We start from the raw sequence: 24133 nt of genomic DNA, 5'->3' as shown, positions 1-24133 counted from the left end.
TTGCCCACAGTAGTAGATATAATGGTCATCTGAGTTAAATTCACCCATTCCAGTCCATTTTAGTTCGCTTATTCCTATACTGATGTTCACTCTTGCCATCTCCTGTTTCATCACTTCCAATTTGCCTTTATTCATGGACCTAACATTCCGTGTTCCTATGTAGCATTGCTCTTTATAGCATAGAACCTTACTTCCATCACCAGTTACATTCACAACTGTGTGTTATTTTTGCTTTGGCTCTGTTTTTTCATTTTCTCTGGAGTTTTTTCTCCACTGATGTCCAGTAGCATATTGGGCACCTACCGACCTGGGAAGTTAATCTTTCAGTGTCCTATGTTTGCCTTTTCATACTGTTCACTGGGTCTCAAGGCAGGAATACTGAAGTGGCTTGCCATTCCCTTCTCCAGTGTACCACATTTTGTCACAACTCTCCACCATGACCAGTCCATTCTGGCTGGCCCTACATGGCATGGCTCATAGTTTCATTGAGTTAGACAAGGATGTGGTCCATGTGATTAGATTGGCTATTTTCCTGTGATTGTGGTTTTCAGTCTATCTGCCCTCTAATGGAAAAGGATAAGAGGCTTATGAAAGCTTCCTTATGGGATAGACTGACTGATGGGGGAAAATGGGTCCTGTTCTGATGGGCCATGCTCCGTAAATTGTTAATCCAATTTTCTGTTGATGGGTGGAGCTTCTTCCCCACCCCTGCTATTTACCTGGGGCCAAATTATGATGGAGGTAATGAAGATAATGGTGAACTTCCTCAAAAGATCCCATGCATGTACTGCTACAGTCCATGCCCCCAACCTTGTAGCAGGCCACCTCTGACCCACGCCTTTGCAGGAGATTCCCAGACACCCACAGGCAAGTCCAGGACAGTATCCTGTGGGATCACTGTTCCTTTCTCCTGGGTCCTTGTGCACAGCGTTCTGTTGTGCCCTCCAAGAGCCTATTTCCCAATCCTGTGTAATGGAAACATTAACAGACTTTATTTTGAGGGGCTCCAAAATCACTGCAGACAGTAACTGAAGCCATGAAGTTAAAAGATGCTTGCTCCTTGGAAGAAACCTATGACTAACCTAGACAGCATATTAAAAAACGGACATTACTTTGCTGAGAAAGGTCTGTCTAGTACATCTATGGTTTTTACAGTAGTCGTGTATGGATGTGAGAGTTGAATTATAAAGAAAGCTGAGTGCAGTAGAATTGACACTTTTGAACAGTGGTGTTGGATAACACTCTTGAGAGTCCCTTGGACTGCAAGATCAAACCAGTCAATCCTAAAGGAAATCACTCCTGAGTATTTATTGGAAGGACTGATGCTGAAGCTGAAAGTCCAATACTTTGGCCGCCTAATGGGAAGAACTGACTCATTGGAAAAGACCTTGATGCTGGGAAAGATTGAAGGCAGTAGAAGGGGATGAGAGAGGATGAGATGATGGCATCACTGACCCAATGGACATGAGTTTGAGCAAGCTCTGGGAGCTGGTGATGGACAGCGAATGCTGGTGTGCTGCGGTCCATGGGATCGCAAAGAGTCATACACGGCTGAGCCACTGAACTGAACTGACACCTTGATTCCAAGTACATGAGCTCCTGAGACACAACTCAGTTAAGCTGCTGCTGATTCCTGATACTTAGAAATTCTTACAGATAATGAACATTTGTTGTTTTTCAGTTGCTAAGTATAGAGGGAATTTGCTATTCACTGATAGTAGCTAATATATGACAATGCATTTTAAACATAGACAAAAGAGACAATTTACTTGAAAACTGCAAACTACCAAAGGTCATTCATTAAGAAATAAACTGCATAACTCTATTAAAGAAATTAAATCATCTGGTGAAATTAAAATGTACTGTATCTTAAACTAAGTGAAAAGATTTTCAGCACTAAAACCCAGCAGTACCCTGGGTTTCTGAATGAAACTTTTCTCTGTGTCCAGTTCTTTGTTGTGAACAGATTCTTGCTTTCCTGACCTTCCTTCAGTTCCAAAGGGCAGATTCAAACAGTTGCTAATCAGGGAAGGGAGGGGATGAATACACAAAGCAGAAGCAGCCAAGATAAACTGAGGTAAGATTAAAGGGACCAGAAAAACTCATTAAGATTAGGAGAACACCTAAAACAAGATTAAAGGCTGCAAGCCCTGCACATACTTTAGCCTTAGCAGCAATCTTACCTTTGAACATTTGCTATAAATACTCACCAATTCCTCCATGGTTGGGACACCGTTTTTGAGAGCACAGGAGCATGCTTGGTTGAGAGCAGTAAAGTATCCCTTGCCTGGCAAAGCATCTCTTGCCTGGCAAAGCAATAAATCTAGTCCTTTCTACTTCACCTAGAACTCTGTCTCTGAGATTTGATTTGGCATCTGTACAAAATTAATTAATTTTAAGCATCAATGTGAGACATCCAAATTTATGGGTTACTACTAAAGTAGTGTTAATAGGGAACTTCATGGCTTACCCTTATGTTTGAAAAGAAGGTCTTAAATCAGTAACTGAAGCTTCCGTCTTAAGACAAAAAAAAAAAGAAAAAAAGGCAAATTAAACCTAAAATGAAAAGGAAAAGGAAACAATAAAGAGTAGAGATTACTGAATACAAAACAAACAAAAATCAGTTAAATTAGAAATTTTTGCCTAAAGAACAATAAAATTGATAAAGATCTTTCCTAACAGAGAACAACAAAGACAATTTTAAATAGGAATGATAGAGATAATGTCATTAAAGATTCTACAGACATTATACTGAATAATTTATTGGTATTAAATTATTCTCTATATATTCATAAATCAAATTATTATATAATTCAACAGACTATACTTGCTAAATTACTCTTCTTTCCTTAATAACTGTGAATAGTCACTTGGATGATTTAAATAACATTTCTTATGAAAAACAATGATTCTTCATTTTCTTATCATATGTTACAAAAAATGTAAAAAACTTGCTTTAATTCAATAAATAAAATATAAAAAAAATACTGTCACTACTATTTATAGAAGTTGTTAATCACGACAATTACTACATTAACAAATGGTGCATTTTTTATATTGCTGGACCAAAAGGAGAAGAAGAAGCTGGTTCATTAGTTCAGTCTCTATACAGTGTGTCATATTGTTGTTAGGTATATAAGAGATCAATAAACTTGTGCTGCATGAATAAAGATTTCTAGTGAGTAGTTTTAAACATGCTACATGGTCTTAATTATCATAGGGGACATTTCTAACTTGTTCAAAGGAACATATTTCTCATGATGATGATTTCAAATTTTAGAGAACTATGTTAAATTTCACCTAAAAATATAGAACAAAAAATATGTATACACTAAAATTATATGAGACCACTGTCGTATTATTTTTGCAAAACTAGCAATGCAATTAGCTTTATGGAATCACATTTATTTGGGACATGCATTCTCTTTTCCAAACATTCCTGAGTACTCCCAAGCAGCTTTATGACCAAATATAGAAATAGTGTTTTATGTTTACTTCCTTGGCATAGCAACTTGCTTTCAAATATTATTTCAGTGGTGGCATTAGTAGTAAAGAACCCACCTGTCAATGTAGGAGACATAAGAGATGCAGATTCAGTCCCTGGATGGGGAAGATCCTCTGGAGGAGGGCATAGCAACCCACTCCAGTATTCTTGCCTGGAGAATCCCATGAACAGAGGATCCTGATGGGCTACTGTTCTTAAGGTCAGGAAGAGTCAGACATGACTGAAGAGACAGCATACAAGCAAGCACTGTAAAAGTACACTCTGCAAATGGAATGTGGGGGACATACCTGGGCACTTCTGTTTGATAAGGTAGTTAGCTTGACTACTTTAGGCTGAAATCAATGGCTTTTAGCAGTTATACCAAATAGATGGTTATTTGTTAATGCAATCTTTTATTTTTAAGTATACTATGGCATCAAGGTATAATTGTCACTTTTTATCCTTATATGAGTTACATTCTTTTCCTTCCAATCATTAGACATCTTTTCTTAAAGCATTCCTGCTAACCTCACTAACACTTTGTATTGCTATATTAGTAGTTTGTATTTTGTGGTTGAGGAATACTATTCAATTTGGAACTGTGACAGTAACACATTGATGTCAAAAATGGTGACTCCTTATTGCTATTTATGGTTAGAGTGGTATTTCAATTGTTTTAATGACAATTTTTTAAATTTCTTTAGTAACATAAAAATGTTAATTTTTATGCTGGTTAAACTTGTTGGAAATGTAACACTGAGTGGTTTATACTAAAATAAATATTTTGTGGCTTGAGTGTTGGTAAATTTGTGAAGTACCAATATAAAAAATTGAGGAATATGAACAGAACACCTGTAGTCATTTTTGATTAGTTATTAAAGGCCTATCAAATAAAAAAATTCTTACATAATGTTTTAAATTATCACACTAACATGTGTGTTTCAGAGTTATGAGGCAGAGTCAAGGAAATATTTTGGTCCATATCATAAGAGAATTGGAAGGCTATAGAAAGTATTTAGGCAAGAAAGTGGTGTTATTGAATTTATATTTTTAAAATGATCTCTCTAGCTCTTCAAAGGAGAATATAGTAATGCAATAGTGAGAAAAAAATCAGTTCCTTAGTTTTCCTAGTAATCTATTAGTAGATTTGGGCTAGAACAGTGGTTTTTTAATGTGTTATTCAGAAGTTTTGAAGAAGTTGGTCTGCTAGATTAAAAAAAAAATTTTTTTTTTCAAAATAATAGCAAGATATGATTTACTTTCATTCCCTTTCGTATCTCACAATTGTGCAGTAGAGTTTTTAATCTCACAAGTGTTCAATAGAGTTAATCAGAGCTACTAACATGTGATAGTCTAAGAGACTGGATGCAGAAGCAGAAACAAGACTCTAGTTATCTTCTGTTAAGTAAGACCAAAAAGATTTGTTAAAGTTTAAAACATTGCCTTTTTCCTTACTTACTTTTTGTTTTGATAAGAGCAGTTATTTTTAAATTACATGAACAAGATAAGTATTTACTATTGCTGTTTCTAAGTTAATAGTTTTGATTCTTATTTTTGCTGTCCAGTATAGTAAATGCCAATTACTCTAATCCACTAAGCAAATGCTATTTGGGATCCTTAATAATTTTTAAGACTATATAGAGATCTTGTGACCAGAATGTTTGAGCTTTCCTAGACTAGTCTCTGCCAGTTAGAGCATTGCCCTCATAATTTTAACCTGTTAGTTTATATAAACATTTCTTGAGTTTGCTTAGCCTCCACATACAATCCCTCTATAACGCTTGTTGACTCTATCCCTAATTGCTCCCACTCCCATAGAATGAGAAGTCAGATATTTTGTTTTAACACTGTCAAATTCCATTTTCATCCTCCTCTAAAGGAAAATGGAAGGTTAAATTCTAAACTCCTCACTGTGATGGAGATTAATTTGTCCAATCAAATTCATTTTCCCTCTTATCACAGGAATATATGTCAATTGTAAATAACAATAATCACCTTTGGCGACTGTGTGTTGTAAGTGGCAGGACAGTCCACTATGCTAATCAGAGTCTAGTGACCTATTTGGAACTGTAACTATTCAAAGAAAATAAACTACTTTCTTTAGCTTTTGTATTTTTGGGTTTTATTGTTTCAGCAGTTCTATTTTTATCATTGCAATAAATGTACTTGAGGAGTAATGTTTCTTCAAATAAATACTTAAACAAATAGAAGTTGTACCAAAAAGTGTGCAGACATGCTGAAACTAAAAGGGCTTTATAAAATTATTTTAATGCAAAAAAGCAAAGAGAATGGAGCCAAGTCTAGTATTAAAAGGATATATCAAAGATTGTATTAGCAGATTCACACTGGAATTCTTATTCAAGATTGTCTGAATTAAACAACAACAACAACAAGCTGGAGATGCTTGTGAAGCACATTGGTCCTTTGGTAAAAAAAAAAAAAAAAAAAAAAAAAATCTCTAACAACCTGCCTCTTAAGCTATCTTACTCTGCTTATTTTTCTTTGTATTATTCACCACCATATATATAGTATATGTTTTCTTATTTGTTTATTGTCTTTCCAGCACTAGAATATGAACTCCATAGGGCAGAGAATTTGTCTTTTGTTAACTGCTAATTTCTAGTGATTAACATTGTAAGTTCCCACCTTGAATAGTCCAGAGAGCCCTTTAATCCACTCAACAAATCTGTATTAAACTTCTTGTATGTATATCGGAGATTGTAGATATAGATATTTCGACAAAATAAGCAAGAGTCATGCCCCCTTGGAGCATTCCCATATATAAAGTGTGATATGCCTTATTAAGACAATCACACTAACACACATGTGCTAGTGTGTGTTAGAGATGACTGGATTGCATCACTGATGCAATGAAAATGAACTTGGGCGAACTCCGGGAGATGGTGAGGGACAGGGAAGCCTGGTCTACTGCAGTCCATGGGATCATAAAGAGTCAGACATGACTGGGTGACTGAACAACAACAACCTAGTAAGTGTCACATGCTCAAAAAGTATTTTATTACATGAATAAATACTCTAATTTCTTGTAGCACAGTGTGCCTTTCTGTGTCACTACCACACTTCTATTTGCCATTTTTGCCCATTTGTGTTAGTGTGATTATCTTAAGTCATATCACACTCAATTTATGGGAAAGCTGCAAGGGGTCATGACTCACACTTATTTTATTGAAAATCTATATCTACAATCTACAGCATATTGTATATAATCTGGTATATAAGGAAGCTCAATACAGATTTGTTGAGTGGACGAAGGGCTCTCTGGACTATTAAGTAGATGATTTCCTTCTTACAGATTTCAGAAGAGTGTGACTTGATGGGCATTAAGTTTAAAGGCAGCTGTTTAATGCAAGTTCCCTTTGTACTTAATGAATGCCTTTAAATTTAAATATGTCCCCTCCCCAACATATTTACTATGAAAACTTTTAATAAATAAACTTTATTTTTAGAGCAGTTTTAGGTTATAGAAAAATATGAGAGCAAGGTGCAAAGTTTTCCCATATATTCTCTCCCCCCACACATGCATAGGCTCTTCTATTAACAACATCCCTTACCAGAGCAATATATATGTTACACCTGATGAACTGACATTGTCCACCATTATTACTCAAGAAAGTGAAAGTCACTCAGTCATGTCTGACTCTTTGCAATTCTATGGACTATACAGTCCATGGAATTCTCCCAGCCAGAATACTGGAGTAGATAGCCATTCCCTTCTCCAGGGGATCTTCCCACCCCAGGAATCAAACCCAGATCTCCCACATTGCAGGTGGATTCTTTACCAGCTGAGCCATCAGGAAAGACCAAAGTGAAAGTCGCTCAGTCATGTCCGACTCTTTGCGACCCCATGGACTATACAGTCCATGGAATTCTCTTGGCCAGAATGCTGGAGTGAGTAGCCTTTCCTTTCTCCAGGGGATCTTCCCAACCCAGGGATTGAACCCAGGTCTCCTACATTCAGGGGAATTCTTTACCAGCTGAGCCACCAGTCCATAGTTTATTAGTATTCACTCTCTTAGTATTGTATAAAATCTGTGGGTATGTACAAATGTATGATGACATATATTCATCATTAGTGTATCATTCAGAGTTACTTGACTGCCTGAGAAAAACTGCACTATTCTTGTTCTTTCTTCACCTTACTCTTGAAATCCACTGACTGTTTTGTCTCCATAGGTTTTTTTTTATTTTCCTGAATATCATAAAAGGTGGAATCATATAGTATGTAACCTTTTCAGATTGACTTTTTTAACGTTAATAATATGCATTTAAATCTTCCATGTCTTTCATGGTTTGATAGCTCATATTTTTTTAGCATGCAATAATATTCTATTATCTGGTTATACCACAGTTTATTTATCCATTCATCTACTAAGACATTTTAGTTGTGTTTCCAAGTTTTGGCAGTTATGCATAAAGCTGCTATAAACATCTATGTGTTGGTTTTTGTATGAATGGAAGTTTTGAACAGTAGTATTTTTTCAGATTAGTTTTTTGCAAATATTTTCTCCCAGTCTGCATTTTGTCTTTTCATTTTCTTTCTTTCTGTTTCTTTCTTTCTTTCCTTTTAAATAATGTCAAAGTTATCATTTTTTTTTCTTTCAAGAATCATATTTTTGGTGTTGTACCTAAAAAGTCATAGCCAAATGCAATATCACTTAGGTTTTCTCCTATATTATATACATCATATAGTTACAGTTGATTTTCTCTACTGAGTTTCTGTTTTTAATTTTTATTGCTTTCTGCTCTTATAATTTGTTTCTTTTTAGTTTGAATTTAATTTGGTCATCTTTTTTTTTAATTCCCTAAGGTAGACACATAAGTGATTGATTTTTCATATTTCTTTCTACTATATGCAGAAAATGCTATAACTTTCTTTATGCTCTTACTGATTTTTCCTTGTTGAATCTATTCTTGATAGAGGGACATTGAAGCTTCCAATGATTGATAGTAATTAATTCATTACTTTATCCTTATATTTCTATCAGTTTGCCTCATATATTTTGGTGTTTTGTGTTAGAAATACACACACTGAAAATTACTATGTCTTCTTGAAATGCTCTACCATAATGAAATGTTCCTCTTTATTCATGATAATTTTACTTTGAATTTTTTTCTGTCTGAAATTAAAACAACTACCTCATTTTCTTTTGGTTAAGGCAAATGGTAGATCTTTTCCCATTCACTTTTTAAAAATTCATTTGTTCAGCTGAAAATTTTGATTTCCCAATATGTCTCAAAATGGTATAGAAAACTTTAATATATACATGTGTGGGAATCACTTTTGCAAGTTATAATACAATGCAGTAAGTCCTATAAAAGAGGCAGGCAACAAATCTTGTTGGAGAAAAGGGAAGAGAGATAAACTCAATGTGTAATAGTCAGTTTCATATGATAACAGGATATCCATGTCGTGTAAAGGGATAGAGACTTGGGTTTTGAGTCTGAGGATTTGAGAGCTCTTCTTGGTTCTGCATTAATAGTCTTGTCCTCAGCAGGAATTCACTTAACTTCCATGGCGTTAACTTTTAAACTTATGAATGGTAGACCCATTTGAGAACTCAATGAAACTGTCTTCAGGAAAAATACATGACTGTGTACAAATACTCAGCTGAAAAAATGTTGCTATGTAGAAAGCTGTTTCCTTATCTACAAAGAACATATATTGTATGATACAATATTAAGATTTCTACCTCTAAAAGTCATGGATATTTTCTCACTATTACTTTCATTTGCATTTACACTTTTTAAATGGACCCTGAAAAATTTATTCAGTTAATAAATTTTTGAATATACACTATATATCATGTATTGAAATATAAGTTAGATTAAAATAATTAGCAACTTGCATACAAAAAATACTTCCCTTGTGGATAGTGGATAAATATTTATATTTTGCCATGTATTTTGGAACTTACCCATTAAATTCTCAACATGTCAAAATCTGTAAAAATATTTATTAAAAGATAATATAGGTACTATGTATATTATTTTATGAAAAATATAAACTAACATCAGTTAGAAATTGGCCTAGTGTGTCTGTCTGTCAGGAAAACAAAACACAACAGTTCAATTAGCAAAGATTATTTTTTATGAAGTATTATTATTATTATTGTAGTAAACTTCAAAGAACTGAAAATCCAAAAAGGCAAAACTGAGGTTATATAGCCAAAGAAATAGCAGGAAACAGATCCCATCTTTCTTAATGGGTTATTTTTTGCCAATTAGGTTTACTGCCAATCAGTGAAGTCCATGTGTTTCTTTGAAATAAAGCACCTTTACTAGGATATATCTTTTAGTATTGCTGATTTTGTTTCTACATTTGAAAGTAAAGGATAAGCAATTTCAATAGGGATAGTCAAAACATTTAAGTTTAGAATTTGTGTTTGAAATATACCTTAATTTCAGACTATTAGCATGTGCATTTTTCTTCATTTGAAACTTCAAAAATGAATATATTGGCTCTTTGACTATCTTCCATGTTATCATTAAATATTTTTATTTCCTTATTTCTATTTTCCTCATGCTTTAGTCCTGTCCTCTATGTTTCTCTATTCCTTATTAAAAAAACCTCTTTAAACAAAGTATTTTTTGTCATTATTTGTTACTCTAATACACTTTGTTGAAGTTCATAGATATCTGTATCAAAAAAATACAGATTTAAACCTAATATAGAAATGACTATGAGATCCAAGTCTCTGAGTAAGATGTCTCAATTGAACAGGCTTTTCATTTGTCTCATTTCAGGTCACAATTGAGTATACCGTCTTTCAAACAGAAACAATGGTGAAAGATTATATGTAAATAGAAGAGATTATACTACATATCTCAGTCATTTACAAGTTAATTTGTATCCATTTCTGTGGAAATATTTTATTTCATTTCCTCGCTGACCTTAAGGTTACTCTTGCACATTTCAACCAATGGTATGTGTGAAAGAATCATTTTACTTCTAAGCAAAAGTTTTAAGAGCCAGCATGTGAACTGCTTATCTTTTCTTTACTCTGACACAGGATTGGCAATGATTACTGCCGTGAGATTGGCTATATACAGTGACAACAAAATTGCTCTTTTTGTTGTTGAAAACTGATGAGATTTGGGGATTATTTGTTACTACAACTCACCTATCTTTTCTAACTGACATACAGTTGATCCTTGAACAATGTAAGAATTAGGGATGCTGAGCACTTGTACAGTTGAAAATTCATTTATGACATTATAGTCAGCCCCCTCCTCCAAATTGTTGTTGTTCAGTTGCTAAATCTTGTCTGATTCTTTGTGACCCCATGGACTGCAGCACACCAGGCTTCCCTGTCTTTCACTATTCTTCTCCAAATATGTGGTGCAAAATCCACAGATTCAATCAACTGAATATTGTGTGGTGTAGTAGTATTTTACATATTTAGTGAAAAAAAAAAATCACATATAACTAAACCCACCCAGTTCAAATCCATGTTGTTCAAGAGTCCACAATAGTCTTCATAATGTATGCATTATACTCACTGTTATTTTTGTGCCAAACTATATCTGGACAAACCATTGTCATCATCCCATGAACCCTATTTCTATGGTTTCAAGCATTTCATTTGGTTATATTATTATTGCTATTTTAGAGAATTCTGGATTGTTTTCCTCGTTTCAGATCTGGTGCAGATAATACTTTGCTTTATGATTTCTCTGGGCTTTCAAAAGGGAAATTTCCAAGAATAATAAAGAATGATGAATCAAATCCATGAATTTTGTCACTATTATTTAATTCTGGGTCATAGGTTAGAGTTTGGTTTGTGTCTTGACTATCCAAGATTTTTACACATTAAAAACTAAAATAATGCTGTATCATTATAATTTAGAGCCCCAGATTTTTCTTAATGAAGAATAACTTAGAAACCCATTGAACAACCTAACAAAAAATTTTCTATTTTTCACCAATTCTTTGTACCTTTCTCATGAATATTGACTCAGTTTTTCAAAGTGAGTTTTTTTAAATCTAAGAATTCCAAAATATTTACCTTTGTACCATAGTAAAATAAAAATCATTTTTTACAAATAGTAGGCTATTCTTGTTTCAGCATGTGATAATAAAATAGGATATAGCACTTGAAAATTTTTGTGTTTGTGATCAAAGATTTTAATCTTACATCTGAATTTTTAGTGTATAATAAATAAAGGTTTTAGAAAAGGCAGAGAAACCAGAGATCAAATTGCCAACATCCACTGGATCATGGAAAAAGCAAGAGAGTTCCAGAGAAACATCTATTTCTGCCTTATTGATTATGCCAAAGCCTTTGACTGTGTGGATCACAATAAACTATGGAAAATTCTGAGAGAGATGGGAATACCAGACCATCTGACCTGCCTCTTGAGAAATCTGCATGCAGGTCAGGAAGCAACAGTTAGAACTGGACATGTAACAACAGACTGGTTCCAAATAGGAAAAGGAGTACGTCAAGGCTGTATATTGTCACCCTGCTTATTTAACTTATATGCAGAGTACACCATGAGAAACACTGGACTGGAAGAAACACAAGCTGGAATCAAGATTGCCAGGAGAAATATCAATCACCTCAGATATGCAGATGATGCCACCCTTATGGCAGAAAGGGAAGAGGAACTAAAAAGCCTCTTGATGAAAGTGAAAGAGGAGAGTGAAAAAGTTGGCTTAAAGCTCAACATTCAGAAAACGAAGATCATGGCATCCGGTCCCATCACTTCATGGGAAATAGATGGGGAAACAGTGGAATCAGTGTCAGACTTTCTTTTTTGGGGCTCCAAAATCACTGCAGATGGTGACTGCAGCCATGAAATTAAAAGATGCTTCCTCCTTGGAAGAAAAGTTATAATCAACCTAGATAGCATATTCAAAAGCAGAGACATTACTTTGCCGACTAAGGTCCATTTAGTCAAGGCTCCGATTTTTCCAGTAGTCATGTATGGATGTGAAAGTTGGACTATGAAGAAGGCTGAGCACCGAAGAATTCATGCTTTTGAACTGTGGTGTTGGAGAAGACTCTTGAGAGTCCCTTGGACTGCAAGGAGATCCAACCAGTCCATTCTGAAGGAGATCAGCCCTGGGATTTCTTTGGAAGGAATGATGCTAAAGCTGAAACTCCAGTACTTTGGCCACCTCATGCGAAGAGTTGACTCATTGGAAAAGACTTTGATGCTGGGAGGGATTGGGGGCAGGAGGAGAAGGGGACGACCGAGGATGAGACGGCTGGATGGCATCACTGACTCGACGAACGTGAATCTGAGTGAAGTCCGGGAGTTGATGATGGTCAGGGAGGTCTGGAGTGCTGCAATTCATGGGTCGCAGAAAGTCGGACACGACTGAGCGACTGAAATGAACTGAACTGAAATCAAGGATCTTAATAAATTAAGGATCTTAAACCATTTCTAAATACTTACCTGACTTATTTTATAATAAAAATACTCCTTTCTCTTTCTTATATTTTTTAAATTGTGAAAGTATGATAATAACACATTTACATAAGATTTGGAAAATACAGAACAAAGTTACATATAGTTAGTTTCACTATATATTGCAATTATCTTTTAAAAATAGATAAATTATGATTCTTAGTTGGAGTTTTAATATCAAGCTCTCAAAAATTAATAGAAAGAATATACAGAAAAGTAGAAGGATATAGTAGACCTCAAAAGCACCATGAACCAATTCATCATGATTAAAATTTGTAGAATTTTTGCACAATAGTGAGATAAAATTCTATTCATATTTCCATAGAATGTTAACTAGGAGACACTGAAACATATCCAGGGCATAAAACAAAATTTAAATTTTCATGGTCTAAAGGTATTGAAATCATACAGCTAGTTCTCTTATAACTGTGGAATTATGTTAGAAAACAATATCAAAAGATACTTGAAAATAATCCACATATTCTCAAGTGCAATGTGACATTTACCAAGAGAGATGTTTGACTTAGCCATTGAGAGTCTCAATAAAGTTAGAACACTGAAAAAACACAGAGGGTGATTGCAGAAAGGAAGCATTTAAATGAAAAATTAATATCAAAATAAGAAATAACATCAAATAATATCAAAGATACTTTAAACCCTATGTATTTGGGAATTAAATGTCCATTTTTAACTGTGGGTATCTAAGACTTCATAACAAGGAAAATTAGAAAATATTTGTAACAGAATAAATATGGAAAGGGGATTTATCAGAATTTTTTGCATTCAGCTGAGGTTGTTCAATGCAACTAAATATGTGTGGTTTTAATTTTAAAAATTAAGGCTTAAAAGTTCTAATCCATTTTAGAAAATATAAAGAAATATTATATTGTAAATAAAAAAGTAAACAGGATATTAGCATGCGATACAGCATTAACTAAAATACAGAATTTTTTCAAAATCATTTTTTTTTCAAATTTCACAAAAATGTATGCCAGAGTACATTATTTGTTGTCATACCTTATTCAAGATTCCACATTGTGTAAATGACTTCTTTTATTAAGCATTTCAATTTATTTCATTTTTTAAGTGGGGTATTTCAGAAGGTTATCATTTGGTCAGTCAGGCAGTTCAGTCACTCAATCCTATCTGATTCTTTGTGGCCCAATAGACTGCAGCATGACAGGCCTCCCTGTCCATCACCAACTCCCAGAGCCTCCTCAAAGTCATGTTAATAGAGTTGGTGATTTGTCCAACAATCTCATCCTTTGATGTCCCTTACTCCTCCCACCTTCAATCTTTCCCAGCATCAAGGTCTTTTCAAATGTGTCAACTCTTCACAGCAGGTGGCCAAAGTATTGGAGTGTCAGCTTAGCATCAGTCCTTCCAATGAATAATCAGGACTGATTTCCTTTAAGATGGACTTTGGATCTCCCTGCAGTCCAAGGGACTCTCAAAAGTCTTCTCCAACACCACAATTCAAAAGCATCAATTCTTTGGCACTCAGGTTTCTTTATAGTCCAACTCTCACATCCATACATGACTATTGGAAAAACCATAGCCTTGAAGAGACAGACCTTTGTTGGCAAAGTAATGTCTCTACTTTTTAATATGCTGTCCAGGTTGGTCATAACTTTCCTTCCAAGGAGTAAGTCTCTTTTAATTTCGTGGCTGCAGTCACCATCTGCAGTGATTTTGGAGCCCCAAAAGATAAAGTCAGCCATGTTTCCACTGTTTCCACTCTTTCCTTATCTATTTGACATGAAGTGATAGGACCAGATGGCAAGATCTTAATTTTCTGAATGTTGAGCTTTAAGTCAACTTTTTCACTCTTATCTTCACATTCTTCAAGAGGCTCTTTAGCTCTTCTTCACTTTGTGCAATAAGGGTAGTGTCATCTGCATATCGGAGGTTATTGATATTTCTCCCGGCAATCTTGATTCCACCTTGTGCTTCATCCAGCCCAGGGTTTCTCATGATGTACTCTGCATTAAAGTTAAATAAGCAGTGTGAAAATATACAGCCTTGATATATTCCTCATCCTATTTGGAACCAGTCTGTTGTTCCATGACCGGCATAGGTATTTCTCAAGAGGCAGGTCAGAATTTTCAGTTCAGTTCAGTCGCTCAGTCGTGTCCGACTCTTTGCGACCCCATGAATCGCAGCACACCAGGCTTCCCTGTCCATCACCAACTCCCGGAGTTCACTCAGATTCACGTTCATCGAGTCAATGATGCCATCCAGCCATCTCATCCTCGGTCGTCCCTTTCTCCTCCTGCCCCCAATCCCTCCCAGCATCAAAGTCTTTTCCAATGAGTCAACTCTTCGCATGAGGTGGCCAAAGTACTGGAGTTTCAGCTTTAGCATCATTCCTTCCAAGGAAATCCCAGGGCTGATCTCCTTCAGAATGGACTGGTTGGATCTCCTTACAGTCCAAGGGACTCTCAAGAGTCTTCTCCAACACCACAGTTCAAAAGCATCAATTCTTCGGTGCTCAGCCTTCTTCACAGTCCAACTCTCACATCTATACACGACCACTGGAAAAACCATAGCCTTGACTAGATGGACCTTAGTCGGCAAGGAAATGTCTCTGCTTTTGAATATGCTATCTAGGTTGATCATAACTTTTCTTCCAAGGAGGAAGCATCTTTTAATTTCATGGCTGCAGTCACCATCTGCAGTGATTATGGAGCCCCAAAAAAGAAAGTCTGACACTGATTCCACTGTTTTCCCATCTATTTCCCATGAAGTGATGAGACCAGATGCCATGATCATCCTTTTCTGAATGTTGAACTTTAAACCAACATTTGCACTCTCCTCTTTCGCTTTCATCAAGAGGCTTTTTAGTTCCTCTTCACTTTCTTCCATAAGGGTGGTGTCATCTGCATATCTGAGGTGATTGATATTTCTCCTGGCAATCTTGATTCCAGCTTGTGTTTCTTCCAGTCCAGCGTTTCTCATGGTGTACTCTGCATATAAGTTAAATATGCAGGGTGACAATATACAGCCTTGATATACTCCTTTTCCTATTTGGAACCAGTCTGTTGTTACATGTCCAGTTCTAACTGTAGCTTCCTGACCTGCATGCAGATTTCTCAAGAGGCAGGTCAGGTGGTCTGGTATACCCATCACTCCCAGAATCTTCCACAGTTTCCTGTGATCCGCTCAGTCAAAGGCTTTGGCATATTAAATAAAGCAGAAGTAGATGTTTTTCTGGAACTCTCTTGCTTTTTCTGTGATCCAGCAGAAGTTGGCAATTTGATCTCTGGTTCCTCTGCCTTTTCTAAAACCAGCTTGAACATCTGGAAGTTCACGGTTCATGTATTGCTGAAGCCTGGCTTGAAGAAATATGAACATTACTTTGCTCGTGTGAGATGAGTACAAATATACAGTAGTTTGAGCATTCTTTGATATTGCCTTTTTTGGTATTGGAATGAAAGCTGACCGTTTCCAGTCCTGTGGCCACTGCTGAGTTTTCCAAATGTGCTGGCATATTGAGTGCAGCACTTTCTTAACATCATCTTTCAGGATTTGAAACAGCTCAACTGTAATTCCATCACCTCCACTAGCTTTGTTCATAGTGATGCTTTCTAAGGCCCACTTGACTTCATATTCCAGGATGTCTGGCTCTAGATGAGTGATCACACCATCGTGATTATCCAGGTTGTGAAGATCTTTTTTGTACAGTTCTTTGTATTCTTGCCACCTCTTCTTAATATCTTCTGCTTCTGTTAGGTCCATACCATTACTGTCTTTATCGACCCCATTTTTGCATGAAATGTTCCCTTGGTATCTCTAATTTTCTTGAAGAGATCTCTGGTCTTTCCCATTCTGTTCTTTTCCTCTTTTTCTTTGCATTGATTGCTGAAGAAGGCTTTCTTATCTCTTCTTGCTTTTCTTTGGAACTCTGCATTCGGATGCTTATATCTGTCCTTTTCTCCTTTACTTTTCACTTCTCTTCTTTTCTCAGCTGTTAGTAAGGCCTCCCCAGACAGCTGTTTTACTTTTTTGCATTTCTTTTCCAGGGGGTGGTCTTGATCCCTGTCACCTGTGCAGTGTCACGAACCTCATTCCATAGTTCATCAGGCACTCTATCTATCAGATCTAGGCCCTTAAATCTGTTTCTCACTTCCACTGTATAATCATAAGCGATTTAATTTAGGTCATATTGAATGGTCTAGCAGTTTTCCCTATTTTCTTCAATTTAAGTCAGAATTTGGTGATAAGGAGTTCATGATCTGAGCCACAGTCAGCTCCTGGTCCTGTTTTAGTTGACTGTATAGAGCTTCTCCATCTTTTGCTGCAAAGAATATAACCAATCTGATTTTGGTGTTGATTTTGGTGATGTCCATGTGTAGGGTCTTCTCTTGTGTTGTTGGAAGAGGGTGTTTGCTATGACCAGTGCATTTTCTTGGCAAAATTTTTATTCTTTGCCCTGCTTCATTTTGCATTCCATGGCCAAATTTTCCTGTTACTCCAGGTGTTTCTTGACTTCCTATTTTTGCATTCCAGTCCCCTATAATGAAAAGGACATCTTTTTTTTTTTTTGGGTGTTAGTTCTAAAAGGTCTGTAGGTCTTCATAGAACCGTTCAACTTCAGCTTCTTCAGCCTTACTGGTTGGAGCATAGACTTGGATTACCATGGTATTGAATGGTGCCTTGGAGACAAACAGAGATCATTCTGTCGTTTTTGAGATTGCATCCAAGTACTGCATTTTGGACTCTTTTGTTGACCATGATGGCTACTCCATTTCTTCTGAGGGATTCCTGCCCGCAGTAGTAGATATAATGGTCATCGGAGTTAAATTCACCCATTCTAGTGCATTTTAGTTCTCTGGTTCCAAGAATGTCGACATCCACTCTTGCCATCTCTTGTTTGACGACTTCCAATTTGCCTTGATTCATGGACCTGACATTCCAGGTTCCTATGCAATATTGCTCTTTACAGCATCGGACCTTGCTTCTATCACCAGTTACATCCACAGCTGGGTATTGTTTTTGCTTTGGCTCCATCCCTTCATTCTTTCTGAATTTATTTCTCTACTGATCTCCAGTAGCATATTGGGCACCTACTGACCTGGGGAGTTCCTCTTTCAGTATCCTATCATTTTGCCTTTTCATACTGTTCATGGGGTTCTCAGGCAAGAATATTGAAGTGGTTTGCCATTCTCTTCTCCTGTGGACCACATTCTGTCTGCTGTCTCCACCATGACCTGCCCATCTTGGGTTGTCCCGCGGGCATGGCTTAATTTCATTGAGTTAGAGAAGGCTGTGGTCCTAGTGTAATTAGATTAACTAGTTTTCTGTGAGTATGGTTTCAGTATGTCTGCCCTCTGATGCCCTCTTGTAACACCTACCATCTTACTTGGGTTTCTCTTACCTTGGGCGTGGGGTATCTCTTCATTGCTGCTCCAGCAAGGTGCAGCTGCTGTTCTTTACCTTGGATGAAGGGTATCTCCTCACCACCACCCTTCTTCACCTTCAATGTGTGATGGCTTCTCAGAAGTTTACAACATAATGAATACACAAAAAATAATTTAAAACAATTGCAATAAGGATAAGGACAGTAAAATCTTGCTGAATAAATAAAATATGTTTATGACATTATTGAAGAAAAAAGACAAAAGAAAATTAGGGAAATTAGTAGATTTTTTATATCACCTAAAATATTCCTGTTAACATACAGTAGCTGTGGATTACTTTCACAGTCCACACATCTGTGAGTATGACAGTAAACATATCATGAGTTCTAAGTATCTCAAATAGAAATAGTTTTAATTTGAAATAAATAATTTCTACCACTGATCAAAAATTGTTTTCATTATCTATTCACTGGCTATCTGTGACTAATATAATTGACTGAATATTTATAATGATTCTTAGGACTTATATTGACACAGATGGAGGTAGAATTAGAAAGGATCTGCTAAACTAATAAAGGAAATGAAAAAATTACACACATCAAAAATATCTAAAGTACACACTGAAAAGGGAAACAAAGATTTCCACAAACACTCAAAAAGGATACATGCATCCCAATGTTCATACAATCATTATTAATGAAAGCAACCTAAGGACTCATAACAGATGAATGGGTAAAGAAGATTTGGTATATGTATACAATGGAAAGAAGTTTCCGTGATAGCTCAGTTGGTAAAGAATCTGCATGCATTGCAGGAGACCCTGGTTCAATTCCTGGGTCAGGAAATCCACTGGAGAAGGGATAGGCTACCCACTTCAGTATTCTTGTACTTCCCTTGTGGCTCATCTGGTAAAGAATCAACCTGCAGTGAGGGAGACCTGTATTTGATCCCTGGGGAGGGAAGATTCCCCTAGAGAAGGGAATGGTTACCCACTCCAGTATTCTGGCCTGGAGAATTCCATGGACTATATAGTCCGTGGGGTCGCAAAGAGTCAGACACAACTGAGACAGACTTCCACTTCATTTTATACAATGGAATTGTATTGCATACATTCCAAGAATGTAATTTTGCCATTTGCAGCAACATGGATAGACTTGGAGAACATTATGCAAAGTAAATTATCAGGCAGAGAAAAACAAATACCTATATGTAGAATCTAAAAAAAATACAACAAACTAGTTAATAAAACAAAAGTGAAGCAGACTCACTGATATAGGGAACAATTTAGTGGTTACCAGTGGAGACAGGGAAAGGGAGGGTCAATCTAAGGTTAGTGGGAGATAGGATTATTATGGGATTATATGAAATCATGTGTGTGAAACTTGTAAAAATTATAAATCACTAGAGAATTTTAAAACTATTTCATTCAACAAAAAGATGAAAGAAGATTTCCAATTTATAATTTTCTTTTAATATGTGTTTCTTCTTTTGAAATATGAATTTCTTGAAAATATGCCTCTGATTCTGTGTTTTTTTTTTTTTATTGTTTAATGAAGTGATTGTTCCACAGTAGGTATTTAGCAAATATTTGTCAAATGGGTGGAAAAACACATAAATAAGTGAGTGGTTGCCTCTACCTAAAGAAAACTTTTTTCTTTCAAGAATAATTTTGAGCAGGAACTGGGGAGTGAATAAGTGAGACATTGCAATACATGGAATACAACTGTCCCATAATGTCAGAAACATTGATATTTAAAATGAGCTGAGGTATGATGCAAAATATTAATGGCGGAAAGAACAAGACATGGACAGGGCTACTATACGAGTAGGTAATATAATGTTAAGAGAAATAAACATTAAACTCAGTTAGTATAGCTCAGTTGCTAAAGACTCCACCTGCAATGTGGGAGACCTGTGTTTAATCTCTGAGTTGAGAAGATCCCTTGGGGAAAGGAATGGCCACCCACTCTAATATTCTGGCCTGGAAAACTCCATTGACTGTATAGTCCATGGGGTAAAAATGAATCAGACAGGACTGAAAGGCTTTCATTTACACTTTCAAGAGAAATAAAAGAAGCAGAATTGCAGAATTTCTCCCAACTTTTTGGTAAAATAGAGTAGGCAAAGCAAAAGAAATTTCAAGGTAAGGTGTTTATAATAAAAATGCAACAGTAAAATGGGTTGCAACTTAGGTTGCCTAAAAGGACATTTATTTGTGTCTATATAGAATATATCTTGCTTCTTTTTGGAAGGCACTGATATTTACCTAACTTTATCCTTTATCCTCTGCTTTGTTATTAACAATTACCTAAAATTTGTTCAGAGAAGCAAAGTGTTTGGTTGAAACTCACAGATAGCAGGAGAGATCCCCAAAGACAGGAAAACAACAAATGATTTAATATATTTATTTATTTTGATATGTAAGAAATTTTACTTTCAAAATATTCTAGCTTTTCTGGTTGATGTTATCTGGAAATTTCTACACCATTATTTAAAACTATTAACAGCAATATTAGTAGATGACATTAAAAATGTTTAAAATATTTAGCTTGAAAGCACATGGAGTTTATGATTGCTGAGATTTCTAAATAGTTCATTAAGAACAAGTTATTTAATGCAACTTCTTAATTTGTATATTCGTAAAACAATGATCAAGATGCTGAAGAATATGTAAAATTTCAATTGCCAAATCATGTTCAACTCTTTGTGACCCCATGGACTACAGGATGCCAGGCCTCCCTGTACCTCATCATCTCTTGGCATTTGCCCAAGTTCTTGTCCATTGAATCAGTGGAGGAGGGAATGGCAAACACTCCAGTATTCTTGCTACTAAACTTCAGTAGGGAGTTTATTTAAAACAAAACAAAACAAAAAGCAAGAGTACTTATGTAAAATGGCACTCTCTAATCCTTAAATAAAAGAGGTGAAGGAGAACGTAATTAGACCAGACTGTCTCAGTTTAGGTACAGCATTATGTAGCAAGCTGTTCCATAGCTATGTGAAAGTTGCTCGGTCATGTCTGACTCTTTAAGACCCCAAGTACTATACAGTCTGTGGAATTGTTACATATTCTTCAGCCTCTTTCTACACTTTTAAAATTGCCAAATTTAAGCCCAGTTATTGTTCCTCAACATACTATCAAATGTCCTGACATCTATTAATAGTATATGAGCATACTCAGGCTTGGAGCTAAGCAGTTTTCCTAGACCATGATGAGTGCCAGAGGACCATTGCTAAACTGAGTTCTCATGTCAGTACTTATATCAGCGAAGAGTAAAAAAAGCAAAATGAGAAAATCCTAATATTACCTTTAGAGAATTGAAGGTATCTACTATAGATTAAAGGGTAAAAAAAAAAAAATCTATTGATTAAAAACACATTAGTTGGGGCCTGAGATGTAAGATAAATCCAAATAGAGAGGGTATTTCAATATGACAAAAGAGACTATAGTCAACCCAAGTTAAGAGCTATCAAAGTGACTTCTGCTGCTGCTGCTAAGTCGCTTCAGTCATGTCCGACTCTGTGTGACCCCATAGACCGCAGCCCACCAGGCTCCTCTGTCCCTGGGACTCTCCAGGCAAGAACATTGGAGTGGGTTGCCATTTCCTTCTCCAATGCATGAAATTGAAAAGTGAAAGTGAAGTCGCTCAGTCGTGTCCGACTCTTAGCGACCCCATAGTCTGCAGCCCACCAGGCTCCTCCATCCATGGGATTTTCCAGGCAAGAGTACTGGAATAGGGTGCCATTGCCTTCTCCCAAAGTGACTTCTACCCATTTTAATTTATCTCTCATTGATTTTCATTGATTTTTTATATCTCAACATACACTCAAGACAAACACATAGGTGGGATATATGCTATATGTGGGGAATTATAAAATCACCTTAGTAATTTCTTTGTCACATATGTGACAATGCCTTTCTACCACATTTGGATTTTTGAGATATTCCCCCATGCCCTCTCATACATCTGAAATAAAAATCATATAGGATAGAAAATAACCAAATATAAAAGTCTTCATAAAGGTTACTATAGTAGGAGTAGAATAAACACTAGAAAATTTTGCTAATATTAGTAATACTAAAAAATTTTGAAAGAGGCAGAATTCAAGCACGACATATGAAACAAAATATATTAACTTTTCACCCAAGTAGATCTCTTAAAACATGGGCCAAAAATTGAGAAACCTAAATATGGTTTTGTTGTTTTCCAGTCGCTCAATTGTGTCTGACTCTTTGGGATCCATGAAATGCAGTGCACCAGGATTCCCTGTCCTTCACTAACTCCTGGAGTTTGCTCAAACCCATGTCCACTGAGTCGGTGATGCCATTCAACCATCTCATCCTGTCACCTCCTTCTCCTCCTGCTCTCAATCTTGCCCAGCATCACAGTGTTTTCCAATGAGTTGGCTCTTCGCATCAGGTGGCCAAAGTATTGGAGTTTCAACGTCAGTCCTTCCAATGAATATTTAGAGTCGATTTCTTTAAAATTGACTGCTTTGAACTCCCTGCTGTTCAAGGGACTCTCAGGAGTCTTCTACAACATCACAGTTCAAATACATGAATTCTTTGGCACTCCAGTTTCTTTATAGTCCAAGTCTCACATCCATACATGACTACTGGAAAAACCATAGCTTTGACTAGATGGACCTTTGGTGGCAAAGTGGTGTGTCTGTTTTTTAATATGCTGCCTGGGTTTGTCATAGCTTTTCTTCCAAGGAGCAAGCGTCTTTTAATTTCATGACTGCAGTCACCATCTGCAGTAATTCTGGAGCTCATAAAAACAAACTCTAGCCATTCCCATTGTGGAGAATGCAATGGTGCCCCACTCCAGTACTCTTGCCTGGAAAATCCCATGGATGGAGGAGCCTGGTGGGCTGCAGTCCACGGGGTTACTAAGAGTCGGACACGACTTCACTTTCACTTTCAATGTTCACTTTCATGCATTGGAGAAAGAAATGGCAACCCACTCCAATGTTCTTGCCTGGAGAATCCCAGGAATGGGGGAGCCTGGTGGGCTGCCATCTATGGGGTTGCACAGAGTCAGACACAACTGAAGTGACTTAGCATTCCCATTGTTTCCCCACCTATTTGTGATTAAACTGACCTCTTCCAGTCCTGTGGCCACTGCTGAGTTTTTCAAATTTGTTGCCATATTGAGTGCAGCACTTTCATAGCATCATCTTTTAGGATTTGGAAAATCTCAACTGGAATTCCACCACCTCCCTTAGCTTTGTTTGTAGTAACGTTTCATAAGGCCTGCTTCAGACTGCAGGTATGTGGCCACACCATTTTGGTTATCCAGGTCACTAAGACCTTTTATGTATATTTCTTCTCTGTATTCTTGCCACCTCTTCCTAATGTGGTTAATTATGTTTAAATGCCAGAATAAATGTCAATCACTGAAAGGAAAATTAAACATGCCTCAGTGATCTAATAGTATTTAAAATTTCCAGCTTATTCCTTTTTGTAGCCCTGATAACTGATTTTTAAATAAATTAAAGGAAATCAATACAAATGTTTTAAATTTAATATATACCTTCTGTGTATAGTTATTACAAATGATATTTTTAAAATATATTTTAATTGAAATATTTTTTTAAATATACATCCCTCCATTTGTTTGTCTTATAAACAATGCAATAAGATTTCCTCACAAAAATTACATATATATTTTCAGAATAATTTGTATGCACTAATTTTACCAAATATTCATCTTCAAAAGAAAATCACATAGAGACAGGCACTCAGCTTTCTTTATAGTCCATCTCTTACATCCATACATAACTACTGGAAAAACTATAGCTTTGAATAGATGGACCTTTGTTGTTTGACTAAGTAATTTGATGTTTGACT

Source organism: Capra hircus, chromosome 6 (genome assembly GCF_001704415.2).
Source record: "Capra hircus breed San Clemente chromosome 6, ASM170441v1, whole genome shotgun sequence".
NCBI classification, from domain to species: domain Eukaryota; kingdom Metazoa; phylum Chordata; class Mammalia; order Artiodactyla; family Bovidae; genus Capra; species Capra hircus.
The sequence above is the reverse complement of the archived record's forward strand: the minus strand, read 5'-3'. Positions refer to the sequence as shown.